This window comes from Ranitomeya variabilis, chromosome 5 (genome assembly GCF_051348905.1).
Source record: "Ranitomeya variabilis isolate aRanVar5 chromosome 5, aRanVar5.hap1, whole genome shotgun sequence".
NCBI lineage: Eukaryota > Metazoa > Chordata > Amphibia > Anura > Dendrobatidae > Ranitomeya > Ranitomeya variabilis.
In genome coordinates, this window is record NC_135236.1 from 472,893,782 (window position 1) to 472,921,284 (window position 27,503).

The 27,503-nt window shown below is 42.5% G+C and overlaps 1 protein-coding gene across 7 annotated transcripts in view; it reads left to right on the plus strand.

Moving 5' to 3' along the window:
- PPFIA2 (PPFI scaffold protein A2) overlaps positions 1 to 27,503 on the plus strand; it is a 580,573-nt gene that overhangs the window by 50,725 nt on the left and 502,345 nt on the right. The gene's annotated exons all lie outside the window — the stretch shown is intronic.

Below are 27,503 nucleotides of genomic sequence, written 5' to 3' on the forward strand. Positions count from 1 at the left end.
ATGGTTTGGTGTAAAGGTTATGACGGCCCGCTGTACATCTTGTAATAACAGGTGGACATTATAGCGGAGCCGCCACTCAGTATTGGTTTTCCTTTCTTGTGTGGTGACTATTGTCAAATACTCAGCATGTGAAAATGCATAGTTCAGGGAAAATCTAGCCACTATTACGATATTTTCTCTTTGGATTTTATTCTGAGCTGTTATTTATGAATGTTGTAGTTTTCCTGATCTTGGGAAATCCTGTAAATTGGAAATATACAGTCTATGAAGGGGCCATATTTGTGTGCCTATTTAGGCCAGTGCCAGATCTAGGTTTTGGCCATGTGAATAACTTTTGTTAGTCTGTCTGCACAACTTTTTATTATTTAATTGAGGCAAATTGGAAAAGTTGTCTAGGTACCCATGTATTTGTCTTGGAAGTTGATTTTTTTGTTTCTATCCAGATTTATAGTTAAGACATAGGGCCCGATTCACCATTTACATTTTTTACGTCACATTTCTTCTTTTGTCTTGTGCCATTCATTGACCTTTTTTTCATCAAATTTATCAAAACGCCACAGACGGTTGGTGTATTTTGTACAAAATCAAAAATTCTCTTTACTTTTTTTCCCCTTTTTTTTCAACTTTTTAGCTATAATGCTAAATAACATGTTGCAAAATTTGTGGAGGTGGGGGATTCATTTGTACAAAAAAATCACCTCGGGGGTCCATCATCTAAGAGTAGGTGGGATACAGGGAAGGGATAGGGAAAAAGTCAGGGAGGGGAAAAGACACAGAAAGAAAGAAAAAAGGCATGTAACATCAGTTGGTTAGCTTAGTTACATAGTCATCCCATGGAGCCCAGATGCGATTGAACAAATCAAGTTGATTATTAATACAGGCCATAAGATTCTCCATACGTCCCATTTCTTTAATCTTCATCCGGAGTTTTTTCATAGTGGGAGCTGATCTTTTCCTCCAGTACGATGCTAATAGACACTTCACCGATGTTAGGATATGGAGGAGCAGCCTGGCAAGGCCCTTTGTCATGGGCAAGGGGAAAACATTAAGCAAAAAAGTCACAGGATCCAGAGGAATCTCTACATCTAACACCTGAGACATCAACCCCTGTACTCTTTTCCAGAATGGGGATATAGTCTGGCAATCCCAGAATATATGTGGCAATGAACCCACAGCTCCCAGGCATCTCCAGCATTTATCAGACGTGGCAGAGTAAATATTATGTAAAACCTCCGGCGTATGATACCAATGCATCAGTATCTTGTACTGATTTTCCTTTTGTGTTATGCATGGTGACGATTTAGCTGCCTTAGACGATATGACCTGCCAGATAGGAAGCGGAAGTTCCCTCCCCAGGTATCTCTCCCACTTTATCATGTAAGCATGTTTAGGAGGGGGGGTCTGATGGCGGAGTGAACAGTATAATATAAATGTCCGTGATCAAACCTTTTGTAGAGGGATTCCCTTTAAAGAGTCGCTCAAAGGGAGTGGGGGTGGAGAACGTTGTGTTGTTATATAAAGTTAAGGCCAGGTGGCAGATTTGTAAGTATGAGAAGTAGGTCCTAAGTTGGAGTTTAAACTGCTCTCTAAGAGTCTGAAAAGGAAGAATATTTCTATTAAAGGGGTCTACAATATCCGCTTAAAGGGAACCTATCACCCCGTTTTTTAAAAATTAGATAAAAATAGTGTGAAATAGGGGCAGAGCTGGGCTTTACATTAGTGCCTTTTTGGTGCCTTTACACCCCCGTTAGGCTGCCGAAATACCTTTATGAAGTGGCCGTTTTGTCCTGTCACTCAAGTTGGTCAGGTCGGATGGGCGTGGTCACAGCGCTGTTTCTCCCCCAGATCAGGCTCATCATTACGTTGGTGGCGTAGTGGTGTGCGCATGTCCAAAGAGAAGATCCACTGCCCAGGAGATTCAAAACAGCGCGGTCTTAGCTATTCGCCGTTTACCGGTGGGCGTGGCCATCTTTCCTGTGGCTGCGCGTGCGCAGATGGAGCGCTCTGCTGCCCGGGGCTTCAGGAAAATGGCCGCGGGATTCCGCGCGTGCGCAGATGGAGATCGCGGCGGCCATTTTCCTGAAGCCCCGGGCAGCAGAGCGCTCCATCTGTGCACGCGCAGCCACAGGAAAGATGGCCGCGCCCACCGGTAAACGGCGAATAGCGAAGACCGCGCTGTTTTGAATCTCCTGGGCAGTGGATCTTCTCTTTGGACATGCGCACACCACTACGCCACCAACGTAATGATGAGCAGGATTCTGGGGGAGAAACAGCGCTGTGACCACGCCCATCCGACCTGACCAACTTGAGTGACAGGACAAAACGGCCACTTCACAAAGGTATTTCGGCAGCCTAACGGGGGTGTAAAGGCACCAAAAAGGCACTAATGTAAAGCCCAGCTCTGCCCCTATTTCACACTATTTTTATCTAATCTTTAAAAAACGGGGTGATAGGTTCCTTTTAATAAAATAATTGTGCTTGAAGCCATGGTTCTGTCATAGCTGCAGTAAGACTATCAGGTATGGAGGGTGTAAAAAGGAAGGAGATCATAGGGGACTTGGGGGAGATCAATGGAAAGGCCTTGCTGCTTATCCTCCAAATTTTCTTTGCAAATGCCATAGAGCTCAGCAGAGGCATTGAGGGGCATGTACTCCCATCTCCCCATAGCAATGAATTGGGATGCGCTGGAGCCATCCAAAGTTTCTCGATTTCTACCCATTTGCTATAAGCCCGCAAGGAGGCCCAAGCTGGTATCCTTCTAAGGTGCACGGCCAAGTAATATCTCCAGATGTCTGGAAAGGCAATACCCCCCTGCGTTTTTGGAGATGTGAGGACTGATTTAGCTATTCGATGTCGTCTCTGACCCCCCAAAAAATTAAGAAGCACCAAAACCTCCTCAACACCGCTTGTGCGATCGGCACCGGCAAAACCTCCACCATGTGTAAGAACTTAGGTATAATAGACATCTTTATCGCATTTGCTCTGCCAAAAAGTGAGAGAGGAAGTTTAGACCATGTAGAAAGTACCCCATTAATCTCTTGAAAGAAGGCCGGGAAATTATGTCTATAAAGGGAGTCGTAAGAGCCAGTCTGGAAAATACCCAAATATTTAATTTTGGTGTCCTTCCAAGCAAATTTAAACTTTGATTTCAGAGCGTCCACCATTGCGCACGGTAAGTTAATTGGGAGAGCTTCAGTCTTTGTTGTATTTACCTTGTACCCTGAGAGTAATCCATATTCCGGCAAGGTAGATTAGAGATTAGGGAGATGTGTGGGTAGGGTGAGGAGAATATCATCCGCAAATAGAGACAACTTGAACTTTCTCTCCCGTACCTTAATGCCCTGGATATCTGGATTATTCCTTATTTTGGAAGCCAAGGGCTCTATACAGAGGACAAACAGCAGGGGAGAGAGAGAACACCCCTGTCTAGATCCAATTGAGATATTGATATGAGAGGAAGACGCATGGGGGAGTTTAACCACAGCATTGGGCAAGGAATATAAAGCTTGTATAGCCTGAAGAAATAGACCCGATAGGCCATACCTGCCTAAAGACACAAATAAAAAAGGCCAACTCAGTCGGTCGAATGCCTTCTCAGCATCTAAACTGAGCAGAAGACCAGATTGCCCATTTCTTTCAAGGACATCAACAAGATCTATAGTACGTCTAGTGTTATCACCCGCTTGCCTATTTGCCACAAAACCGACCTGATCTTTATGGATTACATCCGGAAGAAGCAAACTCAATCTATTAGCCAGGATTTTAGTAAATATTTTAAGATCGGCATTTAGTAGGGATATAGGATGATAGCTGGCGCAATCAGCAGGGTCCTTTCCATGTTTATGTATTACTGTGATATGTGAACTCAGCATAGAGGGGGGAATGGGAGAACCCGACATGAAGGAATTAAAGAGCGGTAACATAAAGGCCATTAATTCTTTCTGGAATGTTTTGTAGTATAAATATGTGAACCCATCAGGTCCTGGGGCTTTACCCTGGGGCAATTTTTTAATTGTATTCTCCAGTTCTTCTTTGGTTATCATGTTGTTTAGTGTTAAAAGGGCTTCCACACTCAAGGTTGGTAATTGACAGGTGTCCAAGTAAGTTTTGAGTCTTTCAGATCTATCAATCTGGTCTATGGGTAGAATGGAGGGTAATGAATATAGATGGGAATTGTAATGCTGAAATATGTTTGCTTGTTTCTGTGGGTCATATATGAGGTGTCCCTGTTTATTTTTGATGGCAAAGGGGGAAGCCTGAACCAATCTCTCCCTGAACTGAGCTGCCAAGAGAGAGTGGGCCTTATTACCTCTCTCATAGTATTTTTGCTTAGCATACACCATCATTTTTTTCAACTTTCTGGATAGAGAGATCCCTCAGCCCACCCCTTACCTCAACAATTTTTTTTAAGTGTACGTTTAGAGGGTTGCACAGACATTCTTTGTTCCAACTTTTTGAGACGTGCCAAAAGGGTCATCTGTTGATGATTACTGTCTCTTTTTTATGTGTGATGCTAATGAAATGCAGTTCCCTCTCATTACAACTTTATGCACCTCCCAAACTGAGGAGAGCGAGGGACAGAGTCTTTATTTAGAGTAATGTAATCCTCCAACTGTTCTTGGAGTTTGGCTTTATGCATTGGGTGTTTGAGTAAATAGTCATTTAGCCTCCAATGACATTCCCGTCTTGGCAAGGAGGCCGGGCGGAGATCCAGTATAACTGGCGCATGATCCGACCACGTAATTTGGCCAATGTCTGCTGTTGCAGTTCCTCGCAAAGCCAAGAGATTGCCAAAGAAAGAGTCTATCCGCGTGTGGGTTGAGTGTGGATGTGAATAGAATGTGTACTGCTTGGCTGTCGGGTTCGAGGTACGCCACAGGTCATAGAGGCCATGCTTTCGAATTAGCACATGGAACGCCTTAGTTTGTCTAGTCAAACTCAATGGGGTTGGGGCGCCACTTACAGAAAGCCTGTCCCTTAATGCTGAAAAAATCTAATTAAAATCACCCCTCAAATATAGCGCATGTGATGGGGTTTGACATAATTTAGCTAATACCGGATTTAGGAAAAGTAACTGTCCAGAATTGGGGACATATACGTTACATAGTACCACAGGGACTCCCTTCAAAGTTCCCGTTAGGATCAAGTATAGCCCATTAGGACCTGAGTCCAAGCTAATAACCTGGAAAGGGCAATTTTGAGCTATTATAATCGCCACTCCCGCTTTTTTCCTATTTTGGGTGGCTGTATATACTATTGGGAATCTTCCCCTAGCAAAGTTGAAGGATCCTGTTCCATCATGGTGCGTCTCCTGCAGAAACACAATATCTGCCTTTGAAGACTTCAATTCTTGTAGAAGGAGGCGTCTCTTAACATCCGAGTTGAGCCCCTTAACATTTAATGACATGAGACGCACGATAGAGCCATTGTCTCCAAAAAAATCCAATATATACGAGATGAAGCAATATATCTCACCCCCTTCCAGGTCCACTGGCCCCCACTCTTGACCAAGTAGTGGCCCACCAAGTTGCCCACTCCATACTGGGATAGATACATGATGCCGTTACCTAGGAGTAGAAAAAGAAAAGAAGGAAGACAAGAAGGGAGGAGGGAGAAGGGAACGTAGGGAACAAACAAACTCTTGGTCCCGTTACCAAGTGTGACCCCATTCGAAATTAGACTCCAAAAACAAGTCCAGAGCCTGATTACTTTTCGAACCGTGGTCAAAATCCTACATTGACCATATTCCTTCTCTGAAGCCCGAGCTGACATCAGGAAACTGGAAATGTCAATATGGGGGTAAAAAACAGGAAAAAAGAAAAACGAATTAGAAGATTCTGGAGATTTCAAGTAGTCTGAGCCATTAGAGTGCCTTCTTGCACTCCCTGCCAGCCTTGCAGTTGAGGCAGTATTATCTTATGCGGTCATATTTCTGTAGATATAAGATGATCTGTAGTGCAAGTCCCAGGGTCTGTTCATGTTGACAACACAGGCAAAATAGTCCTCTTAATTTTCCATCAGCACCTAGAAGGGTGGTGGTTTTTCTCCTGAGATAGGACCGGGGGGGAGGCACGCCATTTTTTAGTTGAAACTTGCTGCCAAGCTGGGGACGGCAATGGAGCAGGGGGGGTCAGTTCCCAGTTTGGTAGTTTTGGGACCGGAATTTCTAAGGCTGAGCAAAACTGGTGCAGGTCAGCTGCAACTTTAAGGGTGGTTGAGCGGCCATTTCTTCTGGCTGTAAGGCTGAATGGGAACCCCCATTTGTACATGATTTGGTTATCTTTCAGTGTTGTTAGAAGAGCACGTAGCAGACGCCTCCTTTGCAGAGTGACCCAGGAGAGGTTTGGCAGGATGTGGAGTTGATTTCCCTCAAACTCACTCAATGCTCCTTTTTCTCCTGGCATGGAACATTATTTCTTCCTTTAGTCCATAATCTGTAACACAGCATATGATATCACGGGGCAGTGGAGATGATCCTTTAGGACGCAGTGCTCTATGTGCCCTATCAAGTTTGATCTGTTGAGCAGGAGGAGCGTCCATTATTTTGTTAACAATATTCTGTAAAATCTTAGGAAGATTTTCCTTGCCGTGAGGTTCTGGCAAGCCACGAACCCTAATATTATGTCTGCGACCCCTATTGTCCAAATCCTCCAGGTGTCTTTGATAGTCACAAATTGCTTCATGCTGCGCCATAACCGTGGAATGGAGCTGAGAAACATATGTATGGGTTAGATCATGGTCATCTACTAGGGTCTCAACTCAAGTTGAATATCCCTCCTTACAGTCGCAATCTCCACTCTGCATGCATCACGCACTTCAACTATAAGCAATTTAAAATCTGCTTTTGTGGGAAGTTGTTTCATATATGAGCTCCATTTATCATGAGCAACATCAGGTGCTGTAAACTCTGAGTCTGAAGAGAATTCCTGGTCTGTATTACTAGCAAATTGAGGCAGGCAGGGAGTACTTGATATATCAGCCTTATATATGGATCTTGCCTGTAGTTAGAGCCCTGACCTGGCTCTGGGATGGGAGATGTCTCCTGTGCTGCCGGCTGAGCTAATACACAGCTCTGCTTGGAAAGTTCCTTTTGCATGTGTAACTCTGGGAGGGGGGCAGGGGTGGACCTGAGGGGGGCTGCAGACTCTTTTGCTCCTGTCTCACATCCACACGACCCTCCAGTGTCTCAGGGGGAGTTCACTCACCGCTGTGCATAATTCCCTCTGGTTCCCCTCTAATGCTCCAGGGATCTCGCCTCTGCCCTCTTGTTCCTGTATAATAGTGGCCTTGGGTGCCATTGCTCTGTGGGCAGCTGCTGAGGCTGAGGTGTCTGCCTGTAAATAAACATTCAGCGGTCCCTGGGTCACGGTACCAGCATTAAGTGTCATCATTCTTGTCTGTGCACACGGTCTTCCTGACCATAATTTATGGTCCTGGGGCTGCCTTTTCAGATATAAAACCGTTATTTTAGGGCTGACAGGGAGCAGAACTCAGCACCATGCTTCCTACTCCATCCACTTCCGGGAACGCCCCCAACTTTTAACCCTTTTAATTCCCTAACAAAAAAAAATGTTGGTTCCAAAATTGTGCTGATGTAAAGTAGACATGTGGGAAATAGTATATATTAACTATTTGGTATAACCTTACTCTCTGATTTAAGGGCATAAAAATTCAAAGTTCAAAAATTGCAAAATTTTCAAAATTTTCACCAAATTTCAACACAATTCATATCAAATTTTTTTTACCACTATCATAAAGTACAATATGTCTTGAGAAAACATTCTCAGAATTAGTAGGATCCTTTGAAGCGTTCCAGAGTTATTACCTCATAAAGTGACAGTGATCAGAATTGAAAAAATTGGCCTGATCGGGGTTAATGTTCCTGTGTTGCTGAATAAAATAAAAAATATCTATACTTGCCTCTCAGTCCGGTGCCACTCTCAGCCCCTGCCGCTCCAGTAGTGGACAACACCTCTAACTTTTGTTGATCATTTTTTTTCTTTATTGTTTGACAAACCTCTTTTTATTTTAAGTAACCTTTATGGAATTAGGCATAGGGTAAAAGTTCATAGATATGTGACTGCTCTTGGTACAGTTTGTTCCTCTAGTTATATAAGAACACTAAGTGAAATGTTCTTTGGCATTTTGTTTCCAAGGAAACAACTCATAAGTTCACTACTGGGCTTAGATCAAATTAAGTTGCTTTTGCAGGGAGCAAGGTTATTGCATATGATGTTAAATGAGGTTTTGAGCTTCAATAAAGGGCAATTTCCATATTTAGAAGTTATTACTTTCCATAGAACCGAAAATTGGCTGCTCAGAACAGATTGGACTGCTGGGACCCCAACCGATCCTGAGAAAGGTGCTATGCAATGTCTTGTCTGAATGGAAAGGTAGTGCACATTGTCCGTCCATTGCTCCATTCAGACAGGGCTCTACAGAACCCCATTTAATCTCCAGCAATGCCATAGAGAAAAGATGGAGCCCTGAAGCCCATATCTGACCTCTGCTCTATTCAGATGGGCCTGTTCTTGGGATGAGTGGAGTCTTAGCAGTTGGACCCCACTGATCGGCAAGTTATCACCTATTTGGTGGATAGGTGATACATTATAAAGATGGAAATAACCCTTTATGTATTAAAGTATACTGAATTAGATATTGTCTACAACACTTATGCTTAGTATTCTCGACTTTCTACATTATGGTATTATAAAAATACGCAATATAAATCAGTAATAACCCTCTAACTTTATCTACTCCAGTTTCGACTCCTTAAGAATCCCTACTATTGTAAACGTGCCCTGTGTGGTAGCTGTAGGTGAGTGTCAAGTGTCCGACACCCTGGCACACTAAAGAGAATTGAGTGTTGTTGGTGAGTGCGTGCGACATAGTACCAGGATCTGATGCTTCCATTGTCGTCTCCCATGCACTTAGTGCAATCCCACTCTCTTTTACTTTTTCAATCAATAAACCAGACCAGTCCTTAAAAACAATGTTCATTTTACACACAAAGAAACTGGTGAACAAGGTGTAACAGTTAATACATTTTCCTTCTCCCTCTTCCACTCAATACACCGGCTCCATCCCTGTGTTACATGTTGCATTTTGTTCCCGGCAACAGGTCCCACAGCGGGCATGGGGGGAGTTGGAATTGCCTGTTTTTTCTTAGGGGGAGGGTCATACGGGTCCACATGTATCGCTATGATCCCAGTAACCGGAGTCTTTGCCTATATCAGTCTCAGAGGATGCGCGTTGAGACAATGTACTAATGTTTTAGCACTCACAGCAGGGCGCTACCTTTTCGTAAGGTCCCACTTTTCTGCTGGACTGTATGTTTCCTGGACTTATAAGCTTTCCTTTCTGCAGGAATCCCCACTTGCCTGATTTGTCCTGCCAGCTCTGTAACTTACTTATTTCTATGCTGAGCCCTGTAGTTTCACAACCAATAAACCTGTCTTCCTTCTTTCATTTCCAACTCAACACATAGCCTAATTGACAACATTGACAAGTCCTTTCTTTATCCCTAAAACCTATAGATTAGGAAACAAAGCTAAGCATTTTGAGTTTGCTATTCAGACTTTGTATTATAAGATCTGTTACGTGTGCCTTTTTGGTAGTTAACCCGAGGGAAATATATTATGCAGGCCATTGGTTGAGTCTTGTAGAATTTCGTTTGGCACTAGTATTGTACTTTTGGTCAATTCCATAATTGATAGGTCACCACAATGAAAGCCACACAAGTATATGATGATTGTCTCATACCACACTAGCTGGTTCTTCTGCATTATGGATTAAAGCAGAGGTGGGGAACCTCAGGTCCTCGGGCCTTTTATGGCTTTTGATGACCTGTTATCTGTCAGATTCCAGGGGACCGCACTACTTGGTCCAGTATTTGTACTTTGATGGCCGCCGGCCCCTTAATTACTTTTGCTCTGTGAGCAAGCTCACACAGTGTTCCCTACTGAGCGCTGAGACCCGTGCAATGAAACATTACATCCTGACACCATTTCCCTTTAGCATGACGTACTTTGTGGGCTGAGTTAGCGCGCAATTTGTACGGCCTCTGAAGGATGGTCAAAATTTTCAAATGGCCCTTAGCAAAAAAAAAAAAGATTCCCCACCCCTGGGATAAAGGGATTATTCTCTGTACGACAGCCTTTATCCCTATGTCCTATTTTGGCATATAGACATCATTTAGGGTAAGGGCATCTTAAAGATGTCCCTTTTTGTACCAAGATGGAGAGAAGCTCCCATCATTTGAATGACTAGCATATAATATATTTCCTTGCAGCCAGATTCTTACAAAATAAGGGTGAACTACTGTATTTTAAAGGCGCTATACAACTAATCTTGCATGTTATTAGCTTTTATTATTCCACAGCAGTAGAGCATTTAATAATGCAAGAAAATGATATGTGTTTTATATACAGTGTATATTACTACTCATTAGAAGTAGGGTATGTGCACACGTTGCAGATTTCCTGCAGATCTGCAGATTTTTTTTCCGCCCAGAAATGCTGCAGATCTGCAAATGATTTACAGTACAATGTAAATCAATAGCAAAAAAAAAATGCTGAGCTAATGGTGCGGAAAAATCTGCACCGAAAACGCAGCAGATTAAAAAAAGGAACATGTCAATTCTTTTTGCAGATCTGCTGCGTTTCTGCACCCATTCCATAATAGAAATCTGCAGGGGTAAAAAAAAGGAAGAAATCTGCACAAAAATCTGCAACGTGTGCACATACCAAAAAAAGGTGCAGATTCTGACTTGCGTTTTCTGCCAAGGAATGCAGAATCTGCACAGAAAATTCCACAGTCAAATCTGCAACGTGTGCACATACTCTTAAAGCTTACAGATGATGCATTTACAGTACAAACAACATATAAGGAAAATTGAATGTTAGTAATTTTCCTGCATTTACTTTGTATTATTTCATGCCTTTTTATAAGATCCTGGGCTGCTGAAGGGAAATTGCCTTGATCATTCTATTAGCAATGTACAGGCGGAATTATTCTGTCCTTTCAAGCTGAGACCCTGACAGTGTAGTGGAACACAATTTTTCAATCAATAACCCATTATGTGTTAGAAAACACATTTACCGGTGGCAGGAGGAAGTCCATTGTATGAAATCGCCAAGGTCTGAAGAAATTGAACCCTTTTATTGAAATCACTTCTGAACAAACGTATGCATGGCTAATTATAGCAAATTATTGACTGCTAATATAAAGACTTTTTTGTGCTGTTCAGTTGGAATAAGGTTTTATATAATGCATCTTGTTTTTGCCAGAATGTTAATTTGAACCCTTTTATAACCAAATTTTGTAACCAATTTTTTTTCTGTGAATATTTTCTCTGAAGGTATCAGCAGGAAGGCGGCAGTGTAAGGGGATTTTTGGAAGCAAATCAGATTTAGATTGTAGATTATTATTATTATTATTTATTGTTATAGCGCCATTTATTCCATGGCGTTTTACATGTGAGGAGGGGTATACATAATAAAAACAAGTACAATAATCTTAAACAATACAAGTCATAACTGGTACAGGAGGAGAGAGGACCCTGCCCGCGAAGGCTCACAATCTACAAGGGATGGGTGAGAATACAGTAGGTGAGGATAGAGCTGGTCATGCAGCGGTTTGGTCGATCGGTGGTTACTGCAGGTTGTAGGCTTGTCGGAAGAGGTGGGTCTGCAGGCTCTTTTTAAAGGTTTCGATGGTAGGCGAGAGTCTGATGTGTTGTGGTAGAGGGTTCCAGAGTAGAGGTAATACTCAAGAAAAATCTTGTATACGATTGTGGGAAGAGGAGATAAGAGGGGAGTAGAGAAGGAGATCTTGTGAGGATCGGAGGTTGCGTGTAGGTAAGTACCGGGAGACGAGGTCACAGATGTATGGAGGAGACAGGTTGTGGATGGCTTTGTAAGTCATGGTTAGGGTTTTGTAGTGGAGTCTCTGGGCAATGGGGAGCCAGTGAAGGGATTGACAGAGGGGAGAGGCCGGAGAATAGTGGGGGACAGGTGGATTAGTCGGGCAGCAGAGTTTAGAATAAATTGGAGGTGTGCGAGAGTGTTAGAGGGGAGGCCACAGAGCAGGAGGTTGCAGTAGTCAAGGCGAGAGATGATGAGGGCATGGACTAGGGTTTTTGCAGATTCTTGGTTGAGGAATGTACGGATTCATGAAATATTTTTGAGTTGAAGTCGGCAGGAAGTGGAAAGGGTTTGGATATGTGGTTTGAAGGAGAGATCAGCGTCAAGGATTACCCCGAGGCAGCAAGCTTGTGGGACTGGGGAGAGTGGGCAGCCATGTACTGTAATGGATAGATTCGTTGGGGGGGTCACGTGAGATGGGGGAAAAATGATGAATTCTGTTTTGTCCATGTTAAGTTTTAGAAATCTAGCGGAGAAGAAGGATGAAATAGTGAACAGGCATTGAGGGATTCTAGTTAGTAGGGAGGTGATATATGGTCCAGAGATGTAGATGTGTGTGTCATCAGCATAGAGGTGATACTGAAAGCCATGAGATTCTATGAGCTGTCCCAGGCCAAAGGTGTAAATGGAGAAGAGCAGGGGCCCAAGGACTGAACCTTGTGGGACTCCGAGAGATAGGGGGTGAGGTGAGGAGGTGGTGTGTGAGTGGGAGACGCTGAAGGTCCGGTCTGTTAGGTATGATGAGATCCAGGATAGGGCCAAGTCTGTGATGCCAAGGGATGAGAGGGTCTGTAATAATAGGGAATGGTCCACTGTGTCAAAGGCAGCCGACAGGTCGAGGAGGAGGAGGACAGAGTAGTGTCGCTTGCTCTTGGCAGTTAAGAGGTCATTGGTGACCTTAGTTAGGGCAGTTTCAGTGGAATGGTGTGACTGGAAGCCAGATTGTAAGCAGTCAAAGAGGGAGCAAGAAGAGAGATGGGAGGACAGTTCAAGGTAGACGTGTTGTTCCAGTAGTTTGGAGGCATAAGGGAGAAGTGATATAGGGCGATAGCTAGATACAGAGGATGGGTCAAGAGAGGGTTTTTTGAGGATAGGTGTGATGGAGGCATGTTTAAAGCTTGAGGGGAAAACACCAGTTGTTAGTGATAGGTTGAAGAGATGGGTTAGGGTTGGGATGAAGACTGTGGTGAGGTTTGGGATGAAGTGGGATGGGAGCAGGTCAAGTGCACAGGTGGTGAGATGCGATCTTGAGAGTAGAGTGGAGAGTTGATCTTCTGTAATGGTGGAGAAGTTGGTTTTGGAGGTGGAGGGCTGGGAAGTCGGGAGGAAGGGCTCTGGGGGTTGTTGACCAAAACTGTCTGTGATGTTCTCAATCTTCTGCTTGAAAAATGAGGCAAAGTCTTCAGCTGAGATAAGTGGGGAGGGAGGAGGTGCTGGGGGACGGAGGAGAGAATTGAAGGTGTTGAATAACTGTTTAGGGTTGTGAGACAGGGAGGATATGAGAGATGAGAAGTAGGTTTGTTTAGCTGTGGCAAGTGTGGTCTTGAAAGTAGTGAGGGACTGTTTGAATGCGATGAAGTGCTCGTTGGAGTGGGATCTTTTCCATCTGCGCTCAGCAGCCCTGGAAGCTCACCTCAGTTCTTTGGTCAGGCTGGTGTGCCAGGGCTGTCTGTTGATTTTGCGAGCTTTGGTATGTGTAAGTGGGGCAGCAGATTCCAAAGCTACAGCTATTGTGGTGTTATATAGAGTGGCAGCGTCATCCGCATTGTGTAAGGAACTTATGTCTGTGAGAGGGAGGAGGGATTCAGAGAATAAAAGTAGGTCAAGATGTTTAAGATTTCTGCGAGGGTGTGAAAGTTTGTGGGGTGGGGATTGTAGACATGGAGTGGAGAGGGAAGAGAATGTGAGAAGGTTGTGGTCAGAGAGAGGAAGAGGTGAGTTAGAGAGGTTAGATAAGGAGCAGAGGCGGGTGAAGATGAGGTCTAGTGTGTGACCATCTTTGTGGGTGGCTGTAGAAGACCATTGAGTGAGGCCGAAGGAGGAAGTGAGAGATAGAAGTTTAATGGCAGCTGAGAGGGAAGTGTCAATGGGGATGTTGAAGTCGCCCATGATGATAGTGGGGATGTCCGCGGAAAGGAAATGAAGTAGCCAGGTGGTGAAGTGGTCAAAGAAGGTGGTGGCTGGCCCTGGGGGGCGGTAAATGACAGCCAGTTGGAGGTTGGAGGGGGAGTAGATGCGCATAGAGTGCACCTCAAAGGAAGGGAGGGTAACAGAGGGTGGCAGTGGGATTGGGGTGAAGGAGCAGTTATCTGACAGGAGAAAACCAACTCCTCCACCATGTTTGCTGCTGGGGCGGGGTGTGTGAGAAAGGTGGAAGTCACCGTAAGAGAGTGCAACAGGGGAGGCTGTGTCAGAAGGGGTGAGCCAGGTTTCGGTGATGGCGAGGAAGGAAGGTTTGGTAGTAACAAAAAGATCATGGATGTAGGAAAGCTTGTTGCAGACAGAGCGAGCGTTCCACAGAGCTCCTGTTAGTGGGACTGGGGAAGCGGGGGCTAGGTGAATGGGTATAAGGTTAGAGAGGTTACGGAAGTTTGTGATAGAGCGTGGATGGGAGGTAGAAATGACTGTGGAAATGTGGTGAGGAGGACCAGGAAGATGAATATTCTTATATATTATATTATATATATCCTGAATTTTATTAACGGCAATGCTGTCAGTGCAGTACACTGCAAGATTAGTGTTAAAAGAAGTAATGGTTGTAAGAAAACTTATAGGGTGTGTTTCACTGGCCAATGACAGCCATTAAACCAGCGAGGATCAGCTTCATGGAAACCGGTTGATATTTGTTTAATAGCTTTCTTACACACACATTTCTCATGCACACAAATCAATTGGTACTACAGTTGTTCAGCACACATGGCTGGAGTAGTGGGTTCTGAGTTGTACACATAATTCACTCACTCAAGTTGTTCCTGATTGGACAGGCATCAACTGTGGGAGGCAGAGATGCACACAGACACAAGTGTCAGGGTACCATATGGCCTGTGAGAGGCAGAGAAGCACACAGACACAAGTGACAGGGTACCATATTGCCTGCCCAAAGAAACACTCAGCCACTGTGACTTGAACATATTTTTTTGAGCACACCGAAGACACCTGGAGAGCACATGAGCATGCTTGGATAACATCTTTTTAGAGCACGTTCGCTCATCACTAGTGGACATACAGTACATGTTATTTTAAAACAACAGATCCTCAAACAGGAGTAGGCAGTTCCCACTTTTTTCCGATGTCAGTTTAGTTGGAAGGAAGTGAGAGTGAAGTTGACCATTAGCAGGTGCTGATTAGCTGCAGGGCTCACATGACATAACGTAACACAAGTAACAAGAGACCAAACGACAACGACGCTGGAATGGCGTCTGCACCAAAGAGGAGTATAAGTTGTCTTACTTCTAAGTGGGGGTATATTGTAATTGACATATGGTTTTGTAGGTAATAGACTACCCCTTTAATGCTTATAAATTGAAACACACTATAAAGCCTAATCACTTTACTATATCAACATAGACTGTCATTGATCTCAGCATCACATGTCCTATTTACACAGAATGATGTGACAATGAAGATTAAACAAAAAAGATTAAAAATCATTTCACCCGACAAACCAATCTTTTGCTCCTTTGTTAAGTGATGGGCAGCCTGTTTAAACTGGCAAATCATCAGGAAACAAGAATTTCTAGGAACACTTGTTACTAGAGATGAACGAACCCTAACTTAAAAGTTTGTGGTTCGTACCGGACAGTTAGTGCCTGGTGTAAAAAAAAACGCTGAACACGGACTTCTTCTATTGAAATGTTCAGAGTTTTGGGGGAAGAGAGAGAGAATATTTTCTTGCTCCAAAGTTCCGGTTCTGGTCTGGGCACAGTTTTGGTATCCGAACTGAACTTTGGACTAAATTTCGGGTCAGGTGCCAGAACTCGAACTTCCATGGGTCTGCTCATCCCTGCTTGTTATCAATAAATGGCCTGTGCAAATGTTCAATCATACTTTCTGTATCATAGCTTTCACTGTTTGCTGTAGTTTTTTATTAAAAACTGTTTAGTCTGCTGCAAATTTAGGCGAGCTCTGAATGCTGAGCTCTGTAGAACCCCACCCCCACCACTGTTTGGCAGCTTTCTGTACGCACAGGCACGAGTATCGGATAAAAATCGGGAATGCAAGTATTTGAATCTGTGAAAAAAATCGGACAACACTATAATCTTATATACACTGCTCAACATAAATGAGTATACAACCTAATAAATATCTCACTAAACACAAGAACAATTTCCAAGACTGATTTTCGTAGAACATTTTTTAAGCCATAACATGAAAGTAAGGTTAGTAATATATCTTTAATTACAAAATCTTCAGTTTTACTGAAATTCATTAATTCAAAAAACGAATACACCCCATATCAAAAAGTACAACATTTAATATTTTGTATGACCTACATGATTTTTAAGTACAGCGCTAAGTCTTCTAGTCATGAAATTAACAATTTAAGGACATATTGCAACATCTATCTTTTTCCATTCTGCGAGAACTATCTCTTTTAGAGCCTTGATGTTGGATGGAGAGTGATGCTCAACTTGTCTCTTCAAAATTCCCCAGAGGTGTTTTGGTCGTGTTCAAATCATGAGATATACTTGGCCACTGAATCACTTTCACCTGGTTCTTCCGAGATGCGACATATGTTTGTTTTAGATCATTGTCATGTTGGAAAAGTGGACATCTACCAAGGGCAGGGAGTGATGATAGCATCTTTTCTTTCAATTAACAGCTGTTAGAATCTGTTTAATTTGTGTCTATCCGCCATTTTCTTGTGGAGTTCTGGCTGCTGGTCTTTTTCCTCTGGTGCTGGGTTTGTCTTTGGTGAGGTGTTTGTTTCACTCTTTATTAACCAGCACCTGCCTCCCAAGCCTTGCTGGACAGCAGTGTTTATCTGCTTGAGCTCTAGCTTGGTGCTTTGCTTTGTCTTCTGTGTGTGTTATTTGTGCAGTGCTGGTACCTCTGGTTCTGCTAGCCTTATTTTCTGTTTTCTATTGGTTTCTGCAGCCTTCTCTTTGTTTTCTATTAGGAGGTGACCCATTTTTGTACCCAGTCCTTAGTTCTTTTAGGGAACCCCTTCCCCTTATCTATAGGTCTTCTCTTGAGATTAACCTAGGATCGTCGGTGGGTCTATTCGCAAGGAATGGGTCGCCCACTCCATCGTAGGGTTTCAGCCTAGTCATAGTGCAGGGTCAGTTTTCCCCCTTCTACCTTAGTCCTGTGTTGCAGATCCATAACAACAGCAGTACATCTGTGAATTCATGATATCATTAATGAAATGTAGCTCCCTGACACCAGCAGCATTCAAGCATCCCTACATAAATACACTGCCACCACCATGTTTCTCTGTAGGCACCATGCATTTTTCTTTGTATCCCTCACCTTTGTTATTCAGTACATCTTTGAAGCTATCAGTTCCATAAAAGTTTTATCTTGGTCTCATCACTCCAGAATCTCAATAGTCTTCATATTTTTCAGCTTGGGCCCTGGCCATTTGTAGGCGGGCATTTTTGTTCATAAGCTTTAGGAGAGGCTTCCTTTGTGGACGACACCCTTGCGTGCCATTCCTCTGTAGTTTATGTTGTATTGTGTCACAGGAAACAGTCACTACAGTTTGGCTTTTTTACTTCTTCAGCTAACTGCAGTGAACTTGCATGTTCATTTCATCAACACTTCTCATCACAAGCGGTTCCTGTTAAGGTGATAACGTCCGTGGTTGGCATGGACCTCTCTGTGAAATGGTTGCAATTCCATCTTTGTTTAATTTTTGTACCATGTTTGCTACAATATTCTGACATAACTAAAGCTTTTATTATAGCTTTCATTTTTTTGTGTAAATAAAAGTTTTTTTTCCTCAGGTCATGTCACGTTTCTCTTCCGTGTGGTTCTATTGCTGACAGCATGAAATGGGAAAGGATTTTCTTTGTTAAATAATGCCCTGTTATGCCATGTGCCCACTTTGCGGATTCCACTGCGGAATTTTCCGCAGCGGATTTGATAAATCCGCAGTGCAAAACCGCTGCGGTTTTTACTGCGGATTTATCGCGGTTTCTAGTGCGGTTTCCTCTGCGGGTTTTCACCTGCAGATTTCTATTGGAGAAGGTGGAAACCCGCAGCGGAATCCGCATAAACAATTGACATGCTGCGGAATATAAACTGCTGCGTTTCCGCACGTTTTTTTCCGCAGCATGTGCACTGCGGATTTTGTTTCCCATAGGTTTACATTGTACTGTAAACTCATGGGAAACCGCTGCGGACCCGCAGCTGCGGAAACGCTGCGGTTCCAAAGCGAAATCCGCAGTGTGTGCACATAGCCTTATAGTCAACTGTCTACTGGACACCTGTTCAATGAGTAATTAAACTTACCTGTGTTTGAGATCTTAATTAGAATTTTGTAGCTAAACTTTATCTTTACTCCTCTGACTTTCCTTACGGTGTACTCATTTTTGCAAAATGAACTTAAATGAATTTGTACAAAATTAAAAAATTTTAAATTTTCTTTGAAAAAAAAAAAAAAAAAAAATCGAAAAAATGCAAATGTGATTAAAATAAAAAATAAATCTTTTTTTCCACCTGCAGTCAAGCACTGACATACCAGTAATTCTCTTAGTCTTTGTTTACTGGCAGCAAGCATTTGACCATCACAATACACTGGTGGCATAAGTGGCATCATACTACTGACGACTTGGTGCAGCCCCAAGTGTGATGCCAGTAAAGCACAACCCTTAGGATTATAAGTAGTCCAACAAGTGCCCAAATAATGTCCTTTTGGCCTTCATCTATCTTGTGTATGCTTTTGTACCACAAAAGAAGGCATGGGCCAGCATGGTGGCTCAGGACAACATCTGCAAGGAGTGTGTATGTTCTCTCCGTGTTTGCGTGGGTTTCCTCTGGGCACTCCGGTTTCCTCCCACACTCCAAAGACATACTGATAGGGAATTTAGATTGTGAGCCCCGATGTGGACAGTGATGATAATGTCTGATGCTATGTGAGTAAGATAAAAAAAATCGCCTTATATCCTGTACAGGAAACGCTGCCATCAACAATATATGCACGGGGGGCTGTACAGATTTGCAGCTGCCACCATGTAGGATTGTTGCTATGCAGGGACTCGGACACATTCTGGCTGATATCTTACCATTCAGAAACCTTCAAGAGACAATGACCAGACATCATTATTACATGTGACAAGTCACCTTTTAGTCGTTGGAGCCTCACTTTAAAGTGGGGGTTCACTTTCGCAAATGAGGAAATTTCGGTCCCTCAGAACTGTATTTTACTGTTATTGGAATCATTCACCTTATGAGTTGGAGCAATATAAAAATAGAGCAGGGAAGCCGCTGGGAAATTAAATTCCCAGTGGCCTCCTTGCAGCTTGCAGTGGTTTTTTTTATGACTGACTCCGCTGTGCCTTAGGTAGAATGCTTGTTGTCAGAAACGATAGCCTTTGACTCAGTGAGTGGACCTCCGCTCCAGTTGTCCTGGAGTCCTGCTGTTTATTAATACTGCTTTATTAGCGTGATATTGGCCGTTACATGTAGGGATAGTAGCAATATATCTAATTGTACCAGCGCCATCTAGTGTACAAGCGTGTATTGTGCCGCATGTGACACTTCCTGATTCTATTATTGCATCATGTCAGTCAGATTTTGGATGAGCATAAATCGAGATCAGATTAATTGCTGCATTGTGAAATGACTTTCTAGATGCTCTCTTGTAAAATTGTCTGTCTGCTACAGAGTAACTAAACTTTATTTTTTTTACATTTTTAACCGGCATGATATCTAAAACTTTGCAAATCAAGTTAGTTAGGTAAAAAATGCATATGTGTCTTCCAAACCCTGCTTTTTTTCAGTCTGTTTCCTGCCTTTATCTACATTGATATCAGAATGTACTCATTTGTAGTACATATGATTGCAGGGAAAGCACCAACACCTTAAGGGTCTGTGCACACGTTGCGGATTTCCTGCAGATCCGCAGTGTTTTTTGCGGTGCAGAAACGCTGCAGATCCGCAAGTGATTTACAGTACAATGTAAATCAGTGGAAAAAAATGCAGTGCTAATGGTGCGGAAAATTCCGCACGGAAAAGCTGCGGATTAAAAGAAGAAGCATGTCACTTCTTCTGTGCGGATCTGCAGCGTTTTTGTACCCATTCCATTATAGAAATCCGCAGGGGTAAAAAACGCAGTAACTCCACACAAAATCCGCAGTAAATCCGCGGCAAATCCGCACAAAATCTGCACAAAAATGCGTCAAATCCGCACCTGCGTTTTCTGCCAAGAGATGTAGAATCCGCATAAAAAATTCCTGAGTCTAATCCGCAACGTGTGCACATAGCCTAAGTGTTCTGCTTAGGGTAGGTTCACACAAGCGTGTAAAAAATTGTTCAGCATTTCATTCAGAAAACTCGGACGATTTGTTTGTCATCTGCATAGACTCCGTTTTTTACAGCTATTAAAAATTTACAGGACCATTTACAGTTTCCTATGTTACAGAATTGCAATGTATCTGTAAAAAGCAGGTGCTATATTGTTTCTCCGTAAGGCATCCGATCTTTTTCATGCACCCACAGATTTGAATGGATGAGTCTCGTGATTTACGTGAGAAAGTAGTGCCAAGCTGCGTCTATCTTTGGGATTTGGATGAAAAGGGATGAGTGCATAAGGGCAACTTTACGCTTATTTGTGGATAATTTGCATATTAATCGCTAACATGATATTTCAGTATTGAGGAATGGACAAGAAAGACCATCACTTCTGTGTGCCAATGTTCCCTGGTTTGGGGCACCTTTGCACACAGCATTCAGTAGTATTTTTCATTCTCTTTTGGAGGTCCAAAACACTTTAGCAATATGTTTGCTAGGAGTCTAAAAATGTCTATATATATTTTAGATTGTGGCTTTGTTAGGATCAGTGATGTTTAAAATGTAACGTGATAGGATGGGCATCGTGTTTTATATAGATTTATATAATGGTATAACGCACCCCCAAAAAAATGTATTACATTTCAAACATCACCATATTTATATATATTGTCATGACCAAAAGTGTTGGCACCCTTGAAATTGGTCCAGAAAATGAAGTACCCTATCTCAATGGCTGTAAGCCATAATCATCAACATTAACAGAAAAATACACTAGAAATAGATCACTTTGTTTGTAATGACTATGTAATATATGAGTTTCACTTTTTGTATTGAATAACTGAAATAAATTAACTTTTTGATGATATACTAATTTTGCTAGAAGCACCTGTATGTTTGGCTTCATTGTCCTGCTGGAAGATCCATGACCCAAACCAAGGTTTCTGCCGCTGGCACTACAGTGCAACCCAACTGAAGGGTTAATAGTTAATACACTTCTTGAATGTAGTTTTGAGCACCTTGAGGGGTGCAGTGTTAGAATGGTGTCACTTTTGGGTATTTTCTGTAATACAGGCCCCTCAAATTCACTTCAAATGTGAGATCGTCCCTAAAGAAATGGTTTTGTAAATTTTGTCGAAAACATTAGGAATTGTTGGTCAACTTTTAACCCTTATAACGTCCTAACAAAAAAAAGTTTCCAAAATTGTGCTGTTGTAAAGTAGACATGTGGGAAATGTTATTTATTAACTATTTAGTGTGACATAACTCTCTGATTTAAGGGCACAAAAATTAAAAGTTTGAAAGTTGAAATTTTTTTAACATTTTTGCCAAATTTCCATTTTTTTCATAAATAAATGCAAGTCATATCAAAGAAATGTTTCCACTAACATGAAGTACAATATGTCATGAAAAAACAGTCTCAGAATCAGTGGGATCCATTGAAGCATTCCAGAGTTGTAACCTCATAAAGTGACAGTGGTCAGAATTGTAAAATTTGGCTTGGTCATTAAGGTCTAAATTGGCTCTGTCATTAAGGGATTAAGGTCTGAAACCTTGGTCAAAGTTATGTGAGCACGCAACTTTCCAAGGGTGCCAAACATTTGCATCTGCCCGTTTTCCCTTTTGTAATTTTGTAAATGTAAAAAATGACTTTTTTTGCCTAAAGTACAAAGGAAATGTGTTACCTTTAACTTTAGGCCTTTTAAACATCATTTCACCTTCAACTTGCTTAGCTGTTCACAATAACAGTAATTTGGACCAGGGATGCCCCCTTCATGATTTCCTATTCTTTTGCATATTTGTCACTCTTAAATGTTTCAGATCACCAAATGATACAGGAAAGATATATATCTTCGTACCCTGTTAGCCAGTAGATAGAAAAATATTTGGAATTGAGAGTCCTCAGTAGTTGATAAACTTATGACGACCTTTGACACACTTAGGGCAGGAATGATTGTGTCTCATGGATTTATATCTTTTTACATCAATTAAGGAATTTGCTCTTAAGACCCCATGGGGGCATCATAACACAGAACCAGACCCCAATCAGAGGACAACAAAATATTCACTCTTTATCTACAAACTGTTCCAATATTTATGGACACAACTGTTTATCCCTGTCCCATAATGACAGTTCTGTGCTGTGTTGTGTATAAATATGTGATTCTTCAAGTATTGTATTAGTCTATGCCTGTTGAAGAGACCTGAGTAGTCTCGAAAGCTTGCAATTTGTTACCATCTTTTCAGTTAGCCATTAAAAGGTATCAACCACTGAGAACTCTCAATTCCAAATATTTTTCAGATCACCAAACAAATGTAAATATTAGACAAAGAAAACACAATAATCACAAAATGCAGTTTTTAAATGGAGGTCTTTATGAGGAGGAAAAGAAATCCAACCCCTTAGTCTATGAGTCTGATGTATCCATGAGGTGAGCGCTTCCCCTGCTTTTCCCTATGCTGCTAAGTGTTCACATGACCGATTTCTCAACATCCGAGAAAAACGGTCCTAATATTCTGATCAGACTTGGATGAGGGTTTGATGTGAGTTGATGACCGCACTTGGATGTCATGCAAGATTTTTTTCACGTACCCGTATACTTGCATTGCCGAATTTGATCCAACACTCAGGTAAAAATCAGACATGTCTTCAACTTCTTCTGTTGACCACTCAGTCCGAGGAAAGAAATCGGAAATGTGCACAGCCTAATATAATGGGTACTAGTGCAATCGTGAAAACCACCGATATCTCTTGGACGAGAAAATTAGGTGTGTGCACAAGCTTGAGAGTTTGCTGTGTATGCAAAGGAGCCCCATATAATGCTCTATACCGAATGGGCCCCATATAATGCTCCATACAGAATAATGGACCCCATATAATGCTCCATACAGAATGGGCGCCATATAATGCTCCTTACAGAATAATGGACCTCATGTCATGCTCCATACAGAATAATGGACCTCATAATGCGCCATGCAGAATGGGCCCCATATAATGCTCCATACAGAATAATGGACCCCATATAATGCTCCATACAGAATGGGCCCCATATATTGCTCCATACAGAATAATGGACCCCGTATAATGCTCCATGCAGAATGGGCCCCATAAAATGCTCCATACAGAATAATGAACCCCATATAATGCTCCATAAGAATGGGCTCCATACATAAAAAAAAATAATCAAATACTTACCTCTCTTCGTTCCCCTATGGCTCCATCTCCGGTCTCTTCAACTCCGGTGTCTTCAGCCTATTCTGGTCCTGCACTGCTCAGAGCAGAGGGCGTGCTATAGAGACATCATCTCGCCCTCTGTCCGAGACGTCACAAAGTCAGAAGATGCGGAAGAGACGGGACCTCCGGCCAGCGGGGATCGAAGGGAGGTGAGTATTTAGACAATTTAAAGCACGGCTCTGTATGTGAACAAGACTGGGCTGTAATACCAAGCATGAACATAGACAAGAGTGGTGCTATTCCTGGGGACAAATGCTGAGTCAATATTTCTAATCTTGTACAACACGTGTAATTCTTCAAATGTACGTGGTATATTAAATATTGCTTTATTTGAGCATTTTTTGTGCATGACTTTTCAGTTCCTGTCATGCCTTGATGTTTTCTGAATTGATCTTTCTGTTTGCACTTCGTTCTGGTACATCACTTGATAAAACCCAGAGCAGGAAACTGCCAAATTCTCTGGAGTATGGAGTATCTAAAAATACAGCCTTGGTTGATTCATCTTTACATCAATAATTCAAGTAGAGTAGCTCAGGAGAGACTGGAAAACGCGGAAAATACTGAATGAGAATTGCTTTCGTAACGGGTTGGAATGTCTCAATGATACGTTGAATCCTGTGTGTAAATTAGGCTACAATTTCCAGTGTCTGCTTACACATCTACTAAAGAGGTCCCTTTTCTAGGAATATACTTGAGAAATGGGGGTCATCAGAAATTCATGACTCTGTGGTCAGTGCAGTAATTATATGGGGGTGCTTAGGTGTGTATCCTCCACTGAGACCTTTTCCATAAAGCTGATCGTTTGCATATTTCAGGAACAGGAATTTGCCAGTTATAAAACATAACAATTCCCTTTACTTTGTAGATATCACAACAGCAAGGTCAACACTTCCATCCTAAGGCAGCATTGACACAATGCATTAGTATTTATTTTGGATTTTTTTGCAGCAATTTTCCAAAGATGCAGTGGCTATATATATATATATATATATATATATATATATATATATATATATATTTAAATTGCAGCAAATATCACCTTGGGAGTGTAACCATAAAATGTAGGGGTGTATGCAAGAATTTTGGAAACAATGAGGTTTATTGAAGTACACGTTGAGGCAGATTTGTGAGAACTGTCTACAGTTATGTTCACAGGCACATTAGTTACTGTATATCTGTTTTTGGATCTGTTGTGGGATCATAAAAATGGTATTTAAATGTTTCAGTACAGGATCCATTCATTTGAATGGCACTGAACATCTCATAAAATGCCTTCACTTTGCCTCCTTTCCAGCTGCTGTTGTTTTGTGGTTAAATAAAAAAAGCGCCGGTCTTGAGCAGGGGGCATGTTGGAGTCAAACCAGCCTGATTCATTAAGAGCCACATGCCTTTTAAAGGATTTGACAGCTGATACATGATGACTGATCCACGGGCAGCATGTATCAGGCTCTGGTTGTGTGATTTCCACCATTATTTTAAAATAGTTGAAAAGGCGCATGGGAGACTTGTTGGATAGGTGGGTCCCCCGCAGCCAGTGACTGACAAGTCTCTCCCTGCATGTGCTGGTTGTGATAGACCTGTCTATCCAGGGAAGTGGGCTGGGAGAAGCCACCGTGGACCTACCTGTCCAACTAATCACCCGTGCAACTTGTTTCCCGGCTTTTAGGCCTCTTTCGCTGTCCTGATATTTCCTGTACCAATATTTCCTCTAAACGGTAATGGAGATATCCGTGTCCATGTGTGTAATACTTGCGGCACACGTGTTGCAACCGTGGGCCGCATCAGTACCACACAGATGGCCGCCGGGGAAGAAGCGCTACGGTAAGCGCTGCTCCCCGGCAGCAGGTGCTGAAGACGGCTCTCATCATTCCCCCCTGCTCTGCTGGCGATCGGCGCGAGCAGAAGAGAATGATGAGAGTTATATTAAAGTCAGAACGATGACAGCAAGAGGGGGCTTTTGGGACTATTACTCCCATCATCTGACACCTGCTGCTGCTAATAATAGTGACAGCAGGAGCGAATGATCGGGGTATTCCTCACCCGCCGCCTGCGATATAATGAAATAAATGAATGAAAAATCCGGTGTGTGTTCCCCCTTATTTTCTTTAACCAATCAGGCAAAACTCACACCTGGGGGCTGCAATCCTCAGCTGTCAGCTTCAGCAAGCTTGGTTATCAAGAATAGAGGGGTCCCCATGCTGTTTAAAAATCGGCATGGGGTCCCTCCCATTTTTGACAACCAACCTATCTAAAGCTCACAGCTGGGGTCTGGTATTCTCAGGCTGGTAAGGGGCCATTGATATAGGACCACCCAGCCTAAAAACAGCAACCCGCAGCTGCCCCTGAAAAGGCACATCTATTAGATGCACCTATTCTGGCACTTTGCCCGGTTCTTCCCACTTGCCCTGTAGTGGTGGCAAGTGAGTTCATATTTGTAGGGTTGATGTCACCTTTGTATTGTCGGAAGAGCCGGGCAAATCTCCAGAATTGGCGCCTCTAATCGATGTGCTTTTCAGGCAGCTGTGGGCTGCTGTTTTTAGGCTGGGGAGCCTATATCAATTGTCTCTTACTAGCCTGAGAATACCAGCTTTAGCAAGGCTGGTTGTCAAAATGGGGGGACCCCACACCGTTTGTTTTTTATATTATTTAGTTAAGTAATTAAAAAAACAGCGTGAGTACCCCTCTATTCTTGATAACCAACCCGATCATCCACTACTGCTGTCACTGTTATAGACATCAGCAGGTATCAGATGATGGGAGTAATAGTCCCAATAGCCTTCACCTGCTGTCATCGTTCTGACTTTAATATAACTCTGATGAGAGCCGTCTTCAGCACCTGCCGCCGTGAAACAGCGCTTACTGTAGCGCTTCTTTCCCGGTGCCGATGCGTGTCACACGGATGACATCAATGTGTGTTCTACATGTGCGGGACATTTTGATGCCCATGCTGATGGTAAAAAACGAACATGCCTACGTATAGGGCCCACGGACACATGGTCCGTGGAAACACACTGACATGTGCACAGACCCATTAATTTGAATGGGTCTACGTGTGTCTGTGTTTCCGGTACGTGTGAAAACTGTCACCACACGTACTGGAGACACGGATGTGTGAAAGAGGCCCTTTCCACCCCCACTCCCTCTCCACTCCATCCAAAAATCGCAAAATTTGTGTACAATTCAGAGTTGTGCACAAATTTAGCAATTTTAAAAAGTGATTTGCTCCACAGTCGGAAAAGTAGTTTGTACAATTTTGTTTTGTTTAGCCCCCAATTTTTTTTTATGGGGGGTGGGGGAGATTGGATCATAATGCATAATTTTCATTTTTCACCGTTTGTAACTGATTCAGATTTTGTTTTATTTTTATTTTGGATCCATTACAAACATGTGCACAGGAAACTAAATTGTTCTTGTCGCTTACACTACTGTATACATAGTTGGTTGAAAATCCATATAAAAATGTTGGGTTACTGTGCAAAATTTGCATTGATTATCTCTATAGCAATGTTCTTCTACTCTTGCATGGTGTGCATATGCTTTTTAAATGAGGTACACCATACTGTCAACAACGAAAGGAATCCCATTTATCTAAGCCTAAGACTAGCACATTATTTGCACCAGTTACTCCCTAAACAAGTAGTACATAGCACCCTTCAGTTATTGAGTGAGATAGTATAACATTGATTTGACTGTCCCAGTGATTTGCTGTGCCTCGGGAAGGCATATCTCACTGTCGCAGGTCATATGAAGTAAAGGTTGTGTATGTGACCAAGATACAAATTGTCAAACCCTTCTGAATGTTGCACAAAAATCGTTACAGGCTATTACATGTGGCTTATTAACATTGCTGTTGAATTCTAGTTTGGTAAGGCTCGGAATCTTCCTCTTTC